The sequence below is a fragment of the Melospiza melodia genome, chromosome 15 (genome assembly GCF_035770615.1).
Source record: "Melospiza melodia melodia isolate bMelMel2 chromosome 15, bMelMel2.pri, whole genome shotgun sequence".
NCBI lineage: Eukaryota > Metazoa > Chordata > Aves > Passeriformes > Passerellidae > Melospiza > Melospiza melodia.
Window position 1 is genome coordinate 7958995 of NC_086208.1, and position 17381 is coordinate 7976375.

Genomic DNA, 17381 nt, shown 5'->3' on the forward strand with positions numbered 1-17381 from the left:
ACTGAGAGTCAAGAGCACTCTTCCCTCGCGGGGGAAGGCAGGCAGCCAGCAGGCGGCAGGAAGAGCTCATTAAACCACAGTGGTGTGCATTAACCAGGCACCGCGGATTTTCGCTGAAAAACCTGTTTTGTCTCTCATGAATTCTTACCAGCCGCGCGAGATCTTTCAGGGAGGTGAGGAGAGAAGGGCTGAGGAGCCAGCCCGGCTAACGCCGCTGAGCGCCGCGCGGTGCTGCCCGAGGGCCGCGCTCAGCCCGCCCAGGTGGCCGCGGCGGGGCCGGGACACGCCGGGGCGGTGCCGCCCGGCCCGCCCCCACCTCGGGCTGTACGGGAAGTGATGTTGCCTTGACGGAAAAGACACGGTCGGAGCCCAAAAAAAGGCAGGTGCGGCGTGACGCGGCTGCGGGAGCTCCGGCTGCCGGGAGGCGAGCAGGTAGGGCGGCAGGAAAGGCGAACAGGGCAGCGAGCAGGGACGGCTCGGCTCGGCTGGCAGAGGGCTTGGCCAGAGCCCCGGGACGGTGTTTCGGGCGGGGAACTGCGTGTCGGAGCCGCACGGCTCCGGAACAGCGACCCGGGCTTTGACAAAGGGGCCTCGCCGCGGAGATGAGAGCGAGCCGTCCTTAGCCTCGGCCTTGGGCCGCCCCTCAGGTGCTTCCCCTCACGGCGGCTGCCGGGAGCGCCTCACACAGCCCCGCTCGGGCCTTCCTTCCCGCGCTGCTGCTTCTGCTGCGGGAGCTCCCACCCTCTACACCTGCCTTTCTTCTACAGAGGAGAGTGCACTGCCTGTCTGGTTCAATTTTTTAAAAAGGCTTTAAAAAGTGGTCAGTCGTTGTGAGAGCACTATGATAATGTTACATCTGCCTAGCCGGGACTCAGATCTTATGCGTGACTATCAACAGACCTGTTGCTCCTTTCTGAGCACTGTGTGTTTGTGTAAGGGAGGCTTCGTGCCGAGAAGGCCCTTCAGCCTGATTTGTAATGCTTGGGCTGAATTTACACTTTGGTGATCTTGGATCTAAAGAAAACTAAGTCCGTTAGAAACACCTTTTGATTTTCCTAACTCTGTAAGTAACTAGAGTATGTTAATATATAAGTGGTTTTTTTGATGGTGCTAGCAAAGTATAAAGGACATGCTTAGAACTGTTGAAACCACTCAATTTTTATGTCTTAGACGTGTATCATGAATTTTTTGACCTTTTTGACTGTATGATTCTTCTAACACTTCCCTCATACATGGTTCTTAGGAGGTTTTCATCAGGATAACATATACATGTTTGGAGTTAGTTCTGCAAGGTGGTGTGTTGCTGCACTTACAGGTTTTTCTTTAAAACTCTCCAAAATCTATACTACCCTTTCTTGGAAACTTAAATCTGACATAGATGTCTCAGCCCTTCTTTCTTGTCACAGACTTTTACTAATTTTGTGAGTGTTCCAAGTATTTTCCAGCCAGGGAATAGCATATACTGCAATATGCATTTCAAATGTTGATAGGTAAATGTAGGAATGGTGTTTGTAATGCTAAATGAATGTCTCAAAAGCATGGTTAAAAAGATGGAAAAAAGAACAGCATATTCCTGTGTTTCTCGTTCAGGGTTCTGATTTTACATCTACTTAATCTCTTGCACAAAGGAGTTTGGGAGAGAGGGTGTGCTACAACTTACACCGGTTTAATTTCACAGTTAACAAAATTTCCCATGAGCAACCAGATGTCTAAAACCAGACTGTAAGTTTGTTTTATCACTCTTGTTAAACTTGGGAACACATTAATTTATCACTCGATTACACATTTCCTTTTCTTTCAAAGAGAAGATAAGGTGAGATAAAAGAATTCTTAAGTAGCATTTGACATTTACAGAAACAAATATTGCATGCAGTAACCCCTGTGTGCCTTTGAATTCTTGGTCGTGCTGTTCCTGCCCGGGGTCTCCCGTGCTGGTAAATGACCAGAGAGGTCTGTCAGTTTCCAGCATAACCCCGCACTTGCAGATCGACATCATTACCAAGATCAGTCTGTCACAGTCAACAGAGATGGTTAGAATTTAATTTAATCCGAAGAAACAGGCAAAATTGGCTCTAGAGGTGGAATATAAAGAATGAGAACTCCTTTTCCCTGTTGATATCTCAGCAAGTAATTAAGTTGCATTTATAAATAATTAATCAAATTTATCAAATATTCCCATCTGCATTAAAGCTGCATTATTGTGCTCTGCACATGTGGTGGATCCTGCAGAGGGTTATTTAGATACTTACAGGTGAACTTTTCCTGGGCTGGGTGTACACAGTGCTCTGGAACTTGCTTTTGCTCCTGTTGCTTTGTAGACACCACTCAGTGCTGCAGATACAATCTTTGAGTTTACAGCACTGGCTTCAAACATGCCTAAAAAGTTAAGTACAGCATGGATAGATAAATTCTAACCTGTAAGGCAGCTTTTTTAGCAGAAACACTTTTTTTTCCTATTTATACAAATATATTCCCAATCAATCTCTCTGGATATAGCATCTGGTTATGAGGTTTCTTTTCCTCATTTCTTTTTTTCTCTTCTAAGTCAGAACTGCATCCCTGTCAGGAGGCAGGACTAACTTGAACCATGTTAAATGAGCTGAGATCACTTAATGATTGAATGATCCTTTTATCTCCAGGGGAGCTTTGTGAATAAGTCCTAGCCCTGACTTTCTTTTCTGGAACACCCTTACATTGTTGTATTTTCATACATAAAGCATCAGAATGTACTTTTGATTTATAGTAATAAGTAGTCTCAGTGCCTGTGATTTATTTTCCAATCTAATAAGCCTTATGGCATGTAGATTAAAATATGACATATAACAACCAGCACACTTTTTTCCTGTGGTGTTGATGTGGCTTCAAAGGGCTGGAGATGCTTTGGGGGTGCGTGACAGTTTTGCATATCCTGGGTGGTGGAATTCTTTTCACATACTGGCACATTTCAGCACTCTGGAGCTGACCTAACAAGTTCTTCAGTATTTTAGTCTACAGGAGGAAAAAAAAACCAAACAGGCAAATGTCCTTGTTTCTATGGCTCTGAGGATAACATCAAAGTGTAAACCAGTGCAGTGATATTTTCCTGAGTTTGAAAACCCATTTCTCATAGCTGTTTTCTTTCTCTGTGTCTGATGCTTTTACTGATGAGAAATGGGTAAGAATAAAGCATGTCAGAAAAAGGCACTTGTGGAAAACAACATGAAGACTGGTAGTAAGGTAGCAAAGAGGCAGGAAGCAGCAGTGAAGATACAAACTCAGCAGGAGTGGAGCTTTTCTAGAAATCTATGATTTGCAATGGACAAAAGAAGTTCGTTAATATGTAACCAGTGTTTTAAAATTAAAAGTCAAGTTTGTGGGCACTTGCAAAAAGTATTTTGAAGATAACTGTACACTTCTGCAGTAATTCTTTGTGTAAATGTGATGTGTGAATGAAAGGACTGTAAGGAGCACACCTTGCTGAAATATTTTATGTGCAAATGGAACACTGGATGGGTACAAGGACACTGCTACACAAATCAGGTAGCTGAGCACAAATTAAGTTTGGAGATTGTGACTGCAGTTTTGCAGCTGTGTTCTGCTATTGGTTTAAAAGGTGATAACAGGATAAAGGAATAAATAGCAAAGTAGATAAAAACTGACTCTTCAGTAATACTTTCAGGTAAGGAGAGCTCCATGGGTAGAAGAAATGCCTTTTATTAGGGCAGTTTTAGTTGGAAAGGATAGGCTTTCAGGTATGTAAGCTTCTTTCATGTTTGAATTAGAAACAGCAGATTGTAAAAATGAAAACAATGGATGCACAATTTTTATAATACTTTTATTAAGCTGATGTCATTAGAAGGTGGTGAAGGTTCTCTGGAGAAGTGCTGTTGCCCAAAGTCAGCCCAGTCTCACTCTTAAAGCCTGGCTCATTATTTTCATAACTGTGGGATGTTTCATTGGGTTCCCTTATCACCCAAAGACTGTAAGGAAAATGGTTGCTCTGTGAACTGAAAGGAGGAAAACAATTAATTCCAGTAATATCCTTGGGGAAAAGGAATATTTGAACTAGACTGAAGGCTGCTAGTGGTGATAAGGACTAATAAAGCATGTGTGGTGGGTAGGGGGGAAAGAAAACTTCATTCATTTTTGTGAATTAAAATGCAAGTTTTCTGGTTTTCTCCTGTCTCCAGCAGTCTTGCTAGTATGGTATTTTATGTTGGTAGTTGCTGAGGGAAATGACCTTTCTCCTGGAGATCACTGCTGATAATTGTGTGGCTGTCATGGAGCGTGGTGCATTCTGAGCCTTGCAGGGCAGCGCTCAAGGCTCCCAGCTGTGGGTCTGCTTGTGCTGTGCAATGGTTTCATGCAGGGTTTGCATGAGATGATTTGCTGCTACGTCTTGCCAGTGGCTGGTGCTTTCCTTGTCTGCTTGGAAACCCAGATAACATTCAGAATGCAGATTATAGCAAAAAAACTGGGTAATTTGGGTCTTTTTATGGTGATTTTTTTTTCAATTGTGAAGGCTAATCATATTCCTCCTCCCCCACCCCCACTTGTTTTGTTTTAACCAAATTTCATGCATGACTGAATGTGACCCAAAATACAGGTATCAGGGCAGTCCTAGCCCTGCTGGTGTTATCCATTTCCCACAGATTTTCTCATGCAGCACTTTCAGATCCTGTACACATAACTGCACATGCTCCACTGACTTTCTCCTCTAACACTGATTCAGCTTGACAGGTCTTTTCTGTCGGGGCATGAACTGTCTGACTAATACTTAATTTTTCCATATTTTTTCTTGGAATGGTGTCAGGATAGACATTTCTGTACAGAGATGCTGTTAACCAAGTTTGAAGATAGTACTGTCTGATTGTGTTTCTTCTGAATTTCGTAGCAAAATTCTCGTAATTTTAGATTGGATAAATATAAGTTGGAGTTATTAAATTAAGTTCGAGTTGTTAAAGTAGTAGTTTTTAAAATGTTCTTTATCTATAAAATGGAAGAGGTGAATATAAATATTTGATAATTTTGTAGAATTGTCAGTTTGGATATAGCCCACAGGGCTGGAGAGCCTGCTGTGTGTCAGGAGGAGCTGCAGAGCAGGCTTTGGGAGGCCTGTGAAAAGAGCATGCTGCAAAAGTGGAATCATGCTTTTTAGTAGGTTTTGAAACAGAAGACAACTCCTCCTCCTCCAGATCTAAACTGCTGATGTGGTGAAACATCACTGGATTTATTCCATTCTCTTTTTAATAATAGATGTGCTTAAATTTAATTTGCTTTTAAAATAGATATAGTGTCTTTTAAATCCAACTTGAAAGTAAATGTAAAATTGAATGGCTGTCACAGTATGTGCTGCAGCAGGTACAACCTGGGCAGCTGGTGGGTTTCCCTTGCAGAACTGGAAACTCTGCCAGTTTTCAGGGGAAGCTCACATCCTACTCCTCCCTTTATCCAGTCTGCCTTTTTTTTGCCAATTTTTCACAAAGTGTTCAGGAAGTTCAGATCTTTGTGGTTTCTTCCCCTCTGTAAAAGTGTTAAAGCTGATCAGCAGATTCAAATGTTGGGCGAGAAGGCAGAAATAATAGAAATTCAGTGTCTCTGCCCCTCTCTAATGAGCTTTGTTTCCTTAGGAAACCAGGCTAAGAGGCATGTCCTCATTTCAGCTTTGTTTTTTGCATTGCAAATTTGGAGCTTTGTTCCAAGAAGTCCTTATTGCATTCATAATCTCAAGTGTGGTGTGTTGAGCCTTAGGGAATTTTTCTTCAGCCTAGCATCCTGTGGGAGCATGAAGAATGGGAGCAGTAACGTTTTTAGTGATTGGGAGTCACTCAGGGAGTGGAATGGGGCCAATGGAAGTGACAGACCTTCTGTGGTAAGGTACTGCAGAATCACCACCTTTCCAAGCCCACCCATTCCTCCTGCACAGCCTGAAGGAAGGCAGATCAACCAGTCAGGTTAGTTAACCTGGGGAGTCACTGAATAAATGGGAATATGAAGGAGCTCTCATGTTAATGGTGTTCATGCTTTAAGAAATGGTAGAAGAAAATAGGCATCCCAGGTGTTTGATTTGGTTTCATGTGCTTTATTGCATGGAAGATCAAACAATACACTGCAGCAGCAATACTTTGCTGTAGCTCAGAAGCAGCAGACTTCTCTGTCTGCCACATAGTTCACATAATTAACCTTTCCATTTTTCCTCCTGAGAGCAGAGTTAAAGTGCAAAAGGCACTCTTGGTAGCTTGTGAGGAGAATGATGAACCACTTGCCCTATTAAGTAGATCAGAAAAGATGTGAACAGGATATCCTTGTGCTGGAAAGAAAACCCAGCTCTGCTGAGATTGGTTTTTCAAACAATATGTTGGATCAGGTAGTGCCAAGAATAAACACATATCCATTAAGCTGAAGTGTGGATAAAAATATGACAGAAACTTTCAAAGCTGTATTAATATAGGATTGTAAAACATTGAAAATCCTTTCTTAGGTAGCTGTAGTGCACATGTTCCTTTAAATGGGCATAGCAGCTTCCTGTAAAGATACTGTTTTATAATTAAAAAGCTGACTTAGTCATCAACCCTTTAAAGTAGATAAAGATCATTGATCTAAAATGAGGTTTGTAGCTCTTCAGGCTGCAGAGAGAGACATCAGATTATTGGTGGGCTTTTACAGCTTCTCACCCAGTGCAGGCTGCTGGTGTCTCCTGCAGTGCTGCTCCAGGTGCTCCCTGCATGCACTCAGCCTGCACTGCATGGGTCTTACAAAATGTGAACCAACACAGTCTCACAGAAGAACTGTAGCATGTCAAATAGTTCATCCATCTTTAGGTTAAATGTTCTTTTGAGTACAGGTGATGTAATTTGAGTAGTGTGAATGTTGCCAAAATACCATTTCCTGCATACAAAATGATCACATTTGCTCATTTCACTCAAAACAAATAATCATGTTTATTCATACATTTTTTATTGCTATTTTAAATAAACCTTGTTTCACCATTTCTTGGTGTTGTACCATCTTGTGCAAGGACATGTACAACAGTATTTTTTAATACTATTTTTTTTCTGATCTTTCAGAACTGTAGTAAGAGAGAATCTGATTCAAATATTTAAGGATTCCTTCCTTCCCCTTTTGATTCAGATCTGGAATAGGCATCTCCACTTTGCCTTGGGACAGACTGCATAATACAAAGTGCTGTAGAGGCAGAGGCTTGCAGTTCTGACAGAATTGACAGATCAATTAGCTTGTTGGGGATAATTTTACTAATCTTTTCTGAGGTCAAATATAACCATATATAAATCTTATTTGGGAAGCAGTCTTTTGATGTTTTTTTTCTGATGATGGAGTTTGGTCTAAAGTTTTTTGAAGTGCTGCTAAGGATTCCTGTCTTTAGGCAGTATGATGTTCCATGAAAGAAAAATTGATGCTTTTCATTTGTTGATTCTTTTACTATTAACTTTTTATTGTTGAAGAGACCATGGTAATTCTTGGAAGTTAGTTATCTGGAGACTCTCTTGTAGTGGATTATTTTTAAGATCCTCCTTTTTATGTACAATGCTACAGATCTTAAATATGCCAATGCTTTATCACATGCAATGCTAACAGAAAGCTCTGTCACCATTACTAGAAATTGCCTAGATTGGCTTACAGTTGAAAGAACATAATGAAAGTTTTACTCTATAATATTGCTAAATATTAGCAGTTGTGCCTTTGGGTAGCAGGAAGGCCTGCCTGCCCTACTTTTATTTTAATCACTCAAGGGATATTTCATTATTTGGTCCTGGCAAAGTCCAGCTATAACAGTTCTGGTCTGAAAGCTGATTTTATTAGTGTGGATTGTCTTTTTTTAAAATATTTTTTAAAGGATATTGATGAGAGGAAAGCAAAAGAAAGAAGTCTTTTATATGGAATTTACCTCCTCCTTTCAGGTCCTTTCAGTTCTGCCCTGAAGTACTGGCATGCTACTGCAGAGCAGGGGCAGATGACACTGATGTTAGGCACAGCTCTTGGCTTTGGAAACAGTTCTGTAGCATTATCTGAAATGGGTTGTTACTAGATCCAATTCTCCCAGTCCTCTCTCCAGTGGCAGATGTCTTTATTTCTGCAGGCAGGTAACAACCCAGCATTTTTCTTACAGAAGAAGCATCTGCTACAGGACAGTTTGGACATCTGCAACTTTCCTCAAGGAGTGTGTGAAGGCAAATATTCTGATGCTTATACTGAAGAATGCTCCACACTGTTAACTGTGTTTACCTCCTCACATTTTCTCCTAAATTCCTAGGCCTGTAAAGCATAGAAAAGTTTTACAAGTAAACCATAAATTCCATGCATTCAGATCCTCTTGTTCATAAAACTTGTAAAAACATTGGCAATATTGAATAACTGAGTAGATAGGTACTCCTTTGTAGAGCTGGAGCTTCAAAACTACATTTCACAGTTTCAGTAATTTTGATGCCCTACATAAAGTAAGAAATTGCCCAAGCTCCTACAACCCCCTAGGGCTGGGGTAGCAGTGGGAGGAAGGCTCACCTTGGGCTGCCTGCAGTGGTTCCTGTTCCAGCTGTTGCTGCTTGGTTGGTGTTTGCTTCCTGCCCCCACAGCAGGGCTGCCTCAGCTGCCTGTGCAGCACTTGCCGAGAGGCTGCAAACGTGTTTGTTTAAAAACAGAGACTATAAATAACCAAACATTGATGTCCTCCCAGTTCATAACTCTGCAGTTTGAGATCAACATAACTTCACCCTCACAAAGAAAGCTTTATTTCAGCTGTACCTTTCTGGCAAAGTCTTACTGTTGTGGATAAAACCCTTGCCTGGTAGGAAAGAAGGAAGAATTAGTTGGTGTTCCTCACACCAAGCTGATAAGTGACAAGTTAAACAGCCTCATTTCATCCTGAAATAAAACACTGAAGACTGGGGATTATTTATTAATTATTTTCCCACTAAAGATGGCAAACATCTGACTATATGGAAGAGTTTGAACTCCATTTACATTGAGAGAGATTGAGGTTGAGGTTCCAGACAGTTTGTGCTTAGTGTGTGCGTAGTTACCCCCCAGGGCTGTTTGCAACATGGCAGGAGAACTGCTGCTTTGTCTGTCAACACTTCTTATCCTGTTCCTCCTTCTGCACTCTGGAGCAGTTACCAGACATTCTACTGTGCTTGTGGTCTGAATATTTCTTCACAGTTAAGCAAATGTGCTGGTATTGATCAGGGAAGCAAGCAGTTAAAGATTAAAAATGTGCATGTTGCTGAAAATTGAGCACAATTCTGTTTTTTTATTGCATGTGGGAGCAAAAAAGGGCCTTTGTCTCTAAAACTGGTGAAATTTTCAGAAGATTGGATTGAGCCAAGAGTGGATAGAGTTTTAAAAATTACAACCTGTAAGTAAATGTCAAAGAAATGGATTTTAGTTAATGCTGGAAAAATGCTAAGGCAGGGCATGAAAAAGTGTTCCAGCTCTGTATAATACAACTTAGATGTTCACCAGGGCAAGGAAAAAAAAATGCCTTGATTCACATGAAAAGAGACAAGATAGTTGAGCCCTGAAACAAGTGAGAGTTCAGAAGCTTGTGGAGTTGTCTTTGTTACTGGTAGATGAATCCATATGTTAAATATTTGTAGCAGCCCGTCTGCAGCACTTTTAAATTATAAGATTGCAGACTAGCTGGAGACACCACCTTAATTTCCTTTCTTTGCTGCTCTTGAAGCAGCTTGAGGAAAGAAACTGAGACAAGAAAGGATTGTGCAAGGACACTTGTCTGCAAAAGCTCACATCAGCTAAATCTTACACGTGAGTGCGAAAGTTTCTTTGTCCACAGCTTTCAGTGCTCTCCTGTGAGCATCTCTAATGTTGGGGTGTCTGAGAGGGGACCCCTGTGGGGCTGCAGGGGCTGTGAAGGTCCTGTCTCATCCCTTGGGCCCAGTGCAGGGCCCTCCATGCAGTGAGTGCCTGGTGCAGACACTGGTGCTGAAACTGGGGCAGACCTGTGGATTCTGCCTCTTGTGAGCTGACTCACTGAAGAGCTGGTTTACATGTTAAAGCAGTAGCTTTATTTCCTTGAAGTTATTTAAATGTTTAAAATGTCTGCACGTGTCTCTTAGGACTGTGCAGGGACAGGAGCTTGTAGGTTTAGTGTCTATGTTTCAGAAAGTTTCTGGCAACATCCTCGCTCTGATCTCTTCTTGGAGCTTGTTGCCATCAGAAGTGGTTCAGCAGAAAGGACTGGACACAGATGCCTACAAAGCCCAACGGTACAGCTGCCACTGTCCTCCCAAATCCTTTCAGATTCTGTCTCTCTCTGTGGTGTCTTTGCCAGTTTTGTAATCAGGATCTTTTTCTGCTGTCTGTAAAGATGAGAAATAAAACCAGTTTGGGGAACTTTGGTGCTTGCTGTATTTCAATACAGTAAACTACTGCGTTTGCTATATTTTATTTTTTGGGTATACTTAGAAAAAGTTGTGCTCCCACATTGCAACTTCCTCTCCCAAAGACAAGGAGGAGGGTCAGTGGTTTATACAAGGTTTGAGGTGTATTACCTGGTTGAGGGAGATCTAGTTAGCTACTTTGTTCACTTTTAAAAGGGGGAAAAGAGATCACTTGATCGGTCAGCAAGACCACATGACAAGCAGCTGAATGTAATTAGGTGGGGAGGGTGCTTGTGTGGGGCTGGCAGCTTCCCATGCCCTGCAAATGTTAGAGCTGTTAGTCTGAACTACACTATTTTGGTTTTATTTCTTTCTCTGCTGATGCTTCCTGTAGATGAGAAATGGCTCTTTTTGCATGACTATGGTATTCAAGAGATCTGACCTGTGTCAGGAAACTTGTCAGTGAAGCACATTTGGAAAACTACAGATCCATTCAGCTGTTGAACATAGGTATGTAAACACTTTCTCTTTTCTGTTTATTTTCCGAAGATTTATTACATTGTTTTCCTTGAGCTGACTGTGCCAGCTGTTCTGTTCAGAGTTTTGAAACACTGTTGCTGCACTTTAATAAGCTGCCTGGAACATTCTGACTTTGAGAGTTCAGCATTGCTGCATCCTCCTGTTCTAGAGGGAAATGTAAAGCTGGGGAGTACACTTGGTTTATGTAACACAGGCTTTGGGGTTAAATGACAAAACTGCAGCTCTTTTGTGTGTATTTAGTCATTGCTTTTCATAAATAAATCAGTCAGACTTAAATACAAACCAGGGTAAGTTTATTAAGAAAATAAATAAAATGACTGCAGTGAGCAATGTCTGGATCCAGGAGCCATAAGATGCCTGTTCTGGTCCCAAATCATCAGCCTACATTGTCTTCTGTGGCAAACTTGTTCTGCAGGGAAGGTACAATTAGACCCCTGATAGTAGAGTGTGCTGTGCAAAAAACATTTAAAATACTGAACAGACTAACACAGTATTTTCAAATGTTGCAGTGCTTGAACTTTTCCCCCTGTTTCTTCCTGTGTTCCTATTAGCATTTAAAGTTAAATGATACTGAATAAAACAGTCCTTTAGAATGGCAGGGTTTTTAACTGCATTGTGCACCATGTTTGTTATCATGTTTGCTGAAGGGATGATAAAAGGCATGAACATGGTGTGTTGCACAGGCTGTTACTTTTAATTGCAAAAAGAAAATAAAAATTGACTAGCAAGGAACCATGAGCGCTCATCTAGTTCATTCCTTGTTCAATCGTATAGTAATGACTTGAATCTTAAAATTAATTCTGATAAAAGCAATAGGAAGGTGGGCTGTTATTACTGTGTTTTGGATCTCCTTTGGAAGAAACTCAGAGTATATGTACCCACCTGACTAAGTCGTGCCATGCCACCCCAAGCATGATTTTGTAATCAAGCATCCTTTCTAGCCTTGTGTTTACCAGCATTTTCCTGGTCATGAACCAAAACTCCAGTTTTTATAGACTGCAAATAACCAAGGAGGAGTTGTTCAGGGAACAGAACAGTATTCTTCTCCACTTCTCTGGAGGTCACAAGGCTTTCCCAGGGTTTTATTTGATGTCTAGCACAAAATGTCTCAAGATGACTTATCTCCTCCAGATCATCAACAGCTGACTTATGTTTGTAACAGAAGTGAGAAATTAATAAATGTAGTTCAATAAACATATTTTCTTACTGTTTCCTTGTAGTCATCCCCAGTGTATGAAAAGTTGATATAAAATAAATGGGAAAAAGGATTATGTAGACATTGATGCTTGGCTTACTGTTTTTGTTTTTCCTGTGCTGTTTGGATGGCTTGGTTGTTGTAGCTGCTTCACTGTAATTTACTGTTACATAATACTTTCATTTGTTGCATTACATGTGCATTTTGAATGTGTTACAGAAACTATTTCTAGCACATTTTAGTGCAGTCATTTCTAATAGCCTAAGTTATTTGAGGATTAAATTTTGATAATGCTGGAATTCTTTTTTACAGTGCAAAACAATATGCTAGCATTTGGTGCTGCTATCCTTTCCTTCACCACAGTCTTCCTGGATTTCAGTGTATTTCCATGTTTCCAATGTGTCTTTCATTTATAACAGTCTTAAACAAAATAGCCTTAGTAATTAAGCCTGGTAAAGACAAACTGGGAATCTAATTCAGCTGGGCTTCATTTAGCATGTCACTAACAATGGCATTAAAGAGAAATAGTAACATTTTTCTTGAAGAAAAAAAGTTAAAAAAGACCAACAAAAATTCTGAAACTATAGAAAATTTAGAATGTCCTCAAAAAATCTTAAAACTAGTTAATGGAAAAAGATCTGGAAGTATCTTAGTAGAAAGAGAAAAATAAGCTCTAGACAATGGGAAGGAGAAAAAGGAGTAACTTTTATTTGGTCTTCTAAAATGTTTTACTTCATAACTAAGAAACACTATAGTTCCTGCTTCTGAATTTATTTAAACACTGTGACATAGGGATAAAATTTCTTTTTAAAAATCTGTTTTGATTCATTGTGATGCAACTGTTGTTATAAGCAGAAAAACTGGGATCTTGGTGAGGCAGTTCTCTGGGAGTGAGTGGGTTGGTTAGCACAGCTCCGCCATAGGCACTGCAGCTGTGCTGATTAGTGCTGAGATTTTCTTTTTTCACAAGCTTAATTTATTTTTACTGAAATCCCATTATTGGATTCTTAGTTTCTTCTGTAGTAAATCACATGCAGTGATTTAAAATCAAACCAAATGCTGCAAGCCAAAGCCAGTCTTTTAGCAGAAGATGAAACACCAGCCCCTACTTTAATGAGACTTTTCATATAGAAACTCTTGTGGGACAGTACCATTACATACTCCCTTTTTCTTGTGACTTGTGCTCAGAAGGGCATATCTGAATAAATTCTTTCCTATTACTTACCCTTTATATTCCATTCTTCATTCCAGAGGTTTTGATGCCTTTCTCAGTTATGGTGTAGAATTGTTCTGTGAAGTTGGTTTGGCAGTTTGTGTGAGATTTTTGAGTTCCTCACAAGCATACAACATTTCTATTTGGTGTCTCACCAGCCAGCACAGTCTGTATGCACTGTGGTGTGATAACTGCATGCACATTTCCCTGACACAGTTTTTGACAGGAAACTTGCACTGCTTGGATCAATTAGAGCATTCTGACTGGCAATTTATTTTCATAGAAAAGCTTTGTATATTTTTTCTGGAACTTGGGTTATAGAGGTGGTTATCTGTAGGCTTACTGTTGCCTAAGCCATTTATTAGCTATAAACAGAACCATTCTGAATTTTAATTGAAGATTTCTAAGGGTAGAGGTAGGGAATTGCCTGTTACTGTAGGTCAGTGCAAGTGAAACTTGAGGATGCTTTGTGTGCCTGAAATGTTATGAAAGAATTATTTAGGAAGGCACCTACAGCATGAAAAGCAACCTGCCAGGTTTCAGGTGAGGTTTTACTCTGCAGCCATCTTGGGCCCCTCCCTCCATCTGGGAATAACTATAAGGAAAGGTATGGGCAAACTCTGGCATTGGACTTGTGCTGCTTTTTGATTTCTTTGCTCATATATTCCTCTATAACACCAATTAGTGTAAGGAATTCAGGTTTGCTGTGCTGTTTATCTCAGGAACCTGTGCTGTATATCAGGATTTAACTATAATTCATGCTGTATTATGGGATTCTGATCTGAGCAGTGAGATAAATATTGTTGGCAACTCAGGTTGAAAAAAAGCAGGCTTTTTGAATGGAAGCTTTGTGTTGAGCAGATCAGGCTGCTAATCAGTGCTTCTTTTGAATTATGCCTTCCCTGAGGCTCTAGAAAGCTGTGCTAGGACAGGAATTGAAGCCAGCATTTTGCCAAAGCACTGTCTGAGTAGTTTGGCAGACAGCAGGGCCTCAGGAGAGGGCTTGGGCAGTGGTGATTTGTGCTGCAGTTCCAGAGCTGTTCAAGGGAGGATAGGGTGGAAGTAGGGGCTTGGCTTTCAATTCCTGAAAGAAAAGCACACTCAAACACTGTAGTTTTAGCTTTGCTTTAGTTTGAGTGATACTTTTGAGCCACAAGCACGCTCCAAAGTGGCGGTGTCTTGCTGTCACACGAAGATTTCTGTGAATATTTGTACTTTGCTGTTAGTGACTTCCTCAAGAGCACAGGTTGTGGCCTACTGAATACAGCCTATTTCAGTGGCTTTTTATTATGTAATAGGCATGTTAAGTTATGACCAGTGTATTCTCAGCAAGTTATTTCTAACCTTTTCATAGCATTTATGAGACATGGAAGCATCACATACACTCACTATCTCCAAACATGTTTACTGAACAAGTCCTGCTCAGTACTGGCTGAAAAATCTCTTTCTCAGACTGTAGCTATTACAGACTCTGAAATTAAAGGCTCAGTTTCTTTTTGAGATCTCTTAGGAGCTGCCACCCACCTGTCAAACTCTTTGAAGTGTCTTGCTGCCAGCCTGCAGCTCTCAGTGGCTCCCTATGGCAGCATGACCTCAGGCAGGTCCAGTGAGCTCTGCACCTGCAAGGATGATTCTGTCAAGATTTTCTGATCTTTAAAAGATGGGGAGAAGTGAATGCTAGCTGTGAGCCTCAGTTTTATCAATCTAGATCTATCCTTCCATCTCTGTCCATTGTGTACTCTTCCTAGACTAGCATCTCTGACTGTCCTGTGATGCTGGATTTGAGGAGTAGAATAACCACCTTTTCTAGTTGCTGGACTGAGTTTTAACTGACAGTTTCTCATGCTTTCCCTCAGATAACTATGAACTTATTTTGTCCTTTTTGTTACGTTAATTTAAGAAATCCCACTGATGAAATATTTTCACCAGTAACTTATCATTCCTAATGTTGTGCCTGATATTCATGGGTAATAGAGTTTTCCATCTCACTAGAAATGGATATGGCTTAGTTGTTCAGTCAGTAACTTTGATGACCAGTCAGTGTTCTGGGGAGCAGGATGTTTTCACTGGTTGCTGGATGAATGATGACATTAGTCCTGTTCCAAAAGGCCACGATGCCTTGTGATTAGCTGCTTTAGAAAACTTCTGATGGACTTAAAATTTTTGGATATTTCAATGGCACCTAAATAATGAGAAAGCATTTAACTTGCTAAGAAATAACTAGAAGAACAACATGTTAGAGGTTCTCTACACTGTGACCCCTGTTAGTTTAGATCTCAATAGAGATCTAAGGAATGGCGGTGGCTGCTGAAGATAAGGTTGTTGAATCTTCCAATTAGCAACCAGATTAGCAAGGAAAAGTGTTTACTTCCTGTGAAAAACAAAACCCCATGTATTTCCCAGTCCAAAGGATGAAAAGATGGATTAAATTCTGCACTGCAGTTCTTCTTGCCTCACCCTTTTCCCACATCATATTAGATGAATGATGTAATTTTATAGTCCCATTTCTATCATATTTGTGTGGTCTTCACTTTTATCTAACAATGATTAGGAAGTATCTTCAGGTGTCTGGTAGCTGAGCTTCTCCATTGACTTCTAATCATCCTGATCAGGGTAATTCATTTTGCCAGATTATTCCTCTCTAATGCAGGATGTATCTGGTATCCATAAACTTGGCAGTGTAACCTCTTGAAGAATTATTTCTGTATTCCAGGTTATCTGGCCTATGAGACAAGGTAGAAGGTAGCTGAGAACTTTCCTGTTCCAAAAGAGAAATATATCTATGTCTATATTGGGGTTTTTTAAGAAGCTGCAAATATTTTCCTCTGGCCATTTACAGTGTGTGCTTTAATGGAATTAAACAAAGAGCATGGCTTGACTGACATGTATTGCAGTCTACTGAATCACCCATATAGGCACAACTTACACTTTCTTTAGCACGTTTTTTTGGAGATGCCATTTCATTTATATTCTACCTGCACATATAAAACTGCTTCCTTTTTCAGCTTCTGGATTTTTAACTTTTTAAAAAAATTATTATTATTCCTCTTATTGTGCATTTTCATGTGTTTGCTTATCTGCTGGAGGTCTTTATCTCCTGGAAAACCAAACCATTCCTTAAAGAAAGATGCAATTCTTGCTATCCTGTGTGTTCTTATTCTCCTTTACCCTTTGGTGGTTATTTCTGTGGGCAGAAAGTGTGCTCTCTTTTCTTGCCCTTCTGAATTTGGAAGTGCTGCTGAATCAGTGGGTGGTCAGACTCATGGATATTTCCCATGTGTGACTATGGCCAACTTTGTGGGTGAGACCCCTGTGGCTCCTGTTTGTCAGAAACAGTTGGAAAATGTGTGTATCTGTGTAAGACTGTCCTTCATAATTCCTTGATCCCGTGAAGAGTAGGTACAGTGCAGTGATGTATTCCAGATGTTAAGGTTGGGCTGTGAGGAAGGAGGTGGGTCCCAAAGTGGTCAGAATTGTCACATTAGGGAGGTGCTGAGCATTGCTCTGAATTTCCTGTTTAGAAGCTAGTGAAAAAGCATGGAAGCACACTTGGAAGCCAGTGTGGCTGAATGCATTTATTAGAGGAAGAGGGGAATGGTTGAGGATGGAGTAAGTAGTGTGGAACTGCTTAAAAGAAATTAAAAATGCTTGCTTTACTTTCCCCAGTTACTCTGGAGTTGATTCGCTTTGTAAAGATGTTTCAAAGCAGCTTCTGATGAGAGTACAAAGAGGCAACTTGTGAGGCAAAAGCTTTTGTTCCCAGGAGGGGGACAGATCAACTCTTTTCATCACATAGCATTGCAAATCTTCCTTTATCTACAGTATTTCCTTACCATGGAGCATGAACATGTTAGGAAGTGATGAGGGAACAGAGATGGTGCTGTGCTTTTTGCACAGAAGTTGAAGCTGCACAAAGTTCCTCCTGTATGGGGAGTGTTGAATAACCAACTGCAACATTCCTGCCTTTATTCTTTGTTTTTTTCCAGTTCCATGCTGCTTTTCATTCATTTGTGTAACTGAGATAACCTTTGAAATCCAGCTGCCTGATTGTTGGTGTGGTGATGCTGAAATGCAAATGCAATTGCAAAACTAACTGTTG

General features: G+C 40.7%; 1 protein-coding gene across 3 annotated transcripts in view; it reads left to right on the top strand.

The window, feature by feature from the left end:
• The first annotated feature begins 150 nt into the window (after positions 1 to 150).
• RAB27A (RAB27A, member RAS oncogene family) overlaps positions 151 to 17381 on the top strand; it is a 30269-nt gene continuing 13038 nt past the window's right edge. Inside the window, exons 1-2 of one of the 3 annotated variants that reach the window (XM_063169647.1) lie at positions 315 to 432; positions 10729 to 10844. The gene's annotated coding sequence lies outside the window, so the exon portion shown is untranslated. Of the gene's footprint in view, positions 174 to 314; positions 433 to 10728; positions 10845 to 17381 lie in introns of those variants that run through there. The other 2 variants (XM_063169650.1, XM_063169648.1) reach the window with 2 other exon arrangements.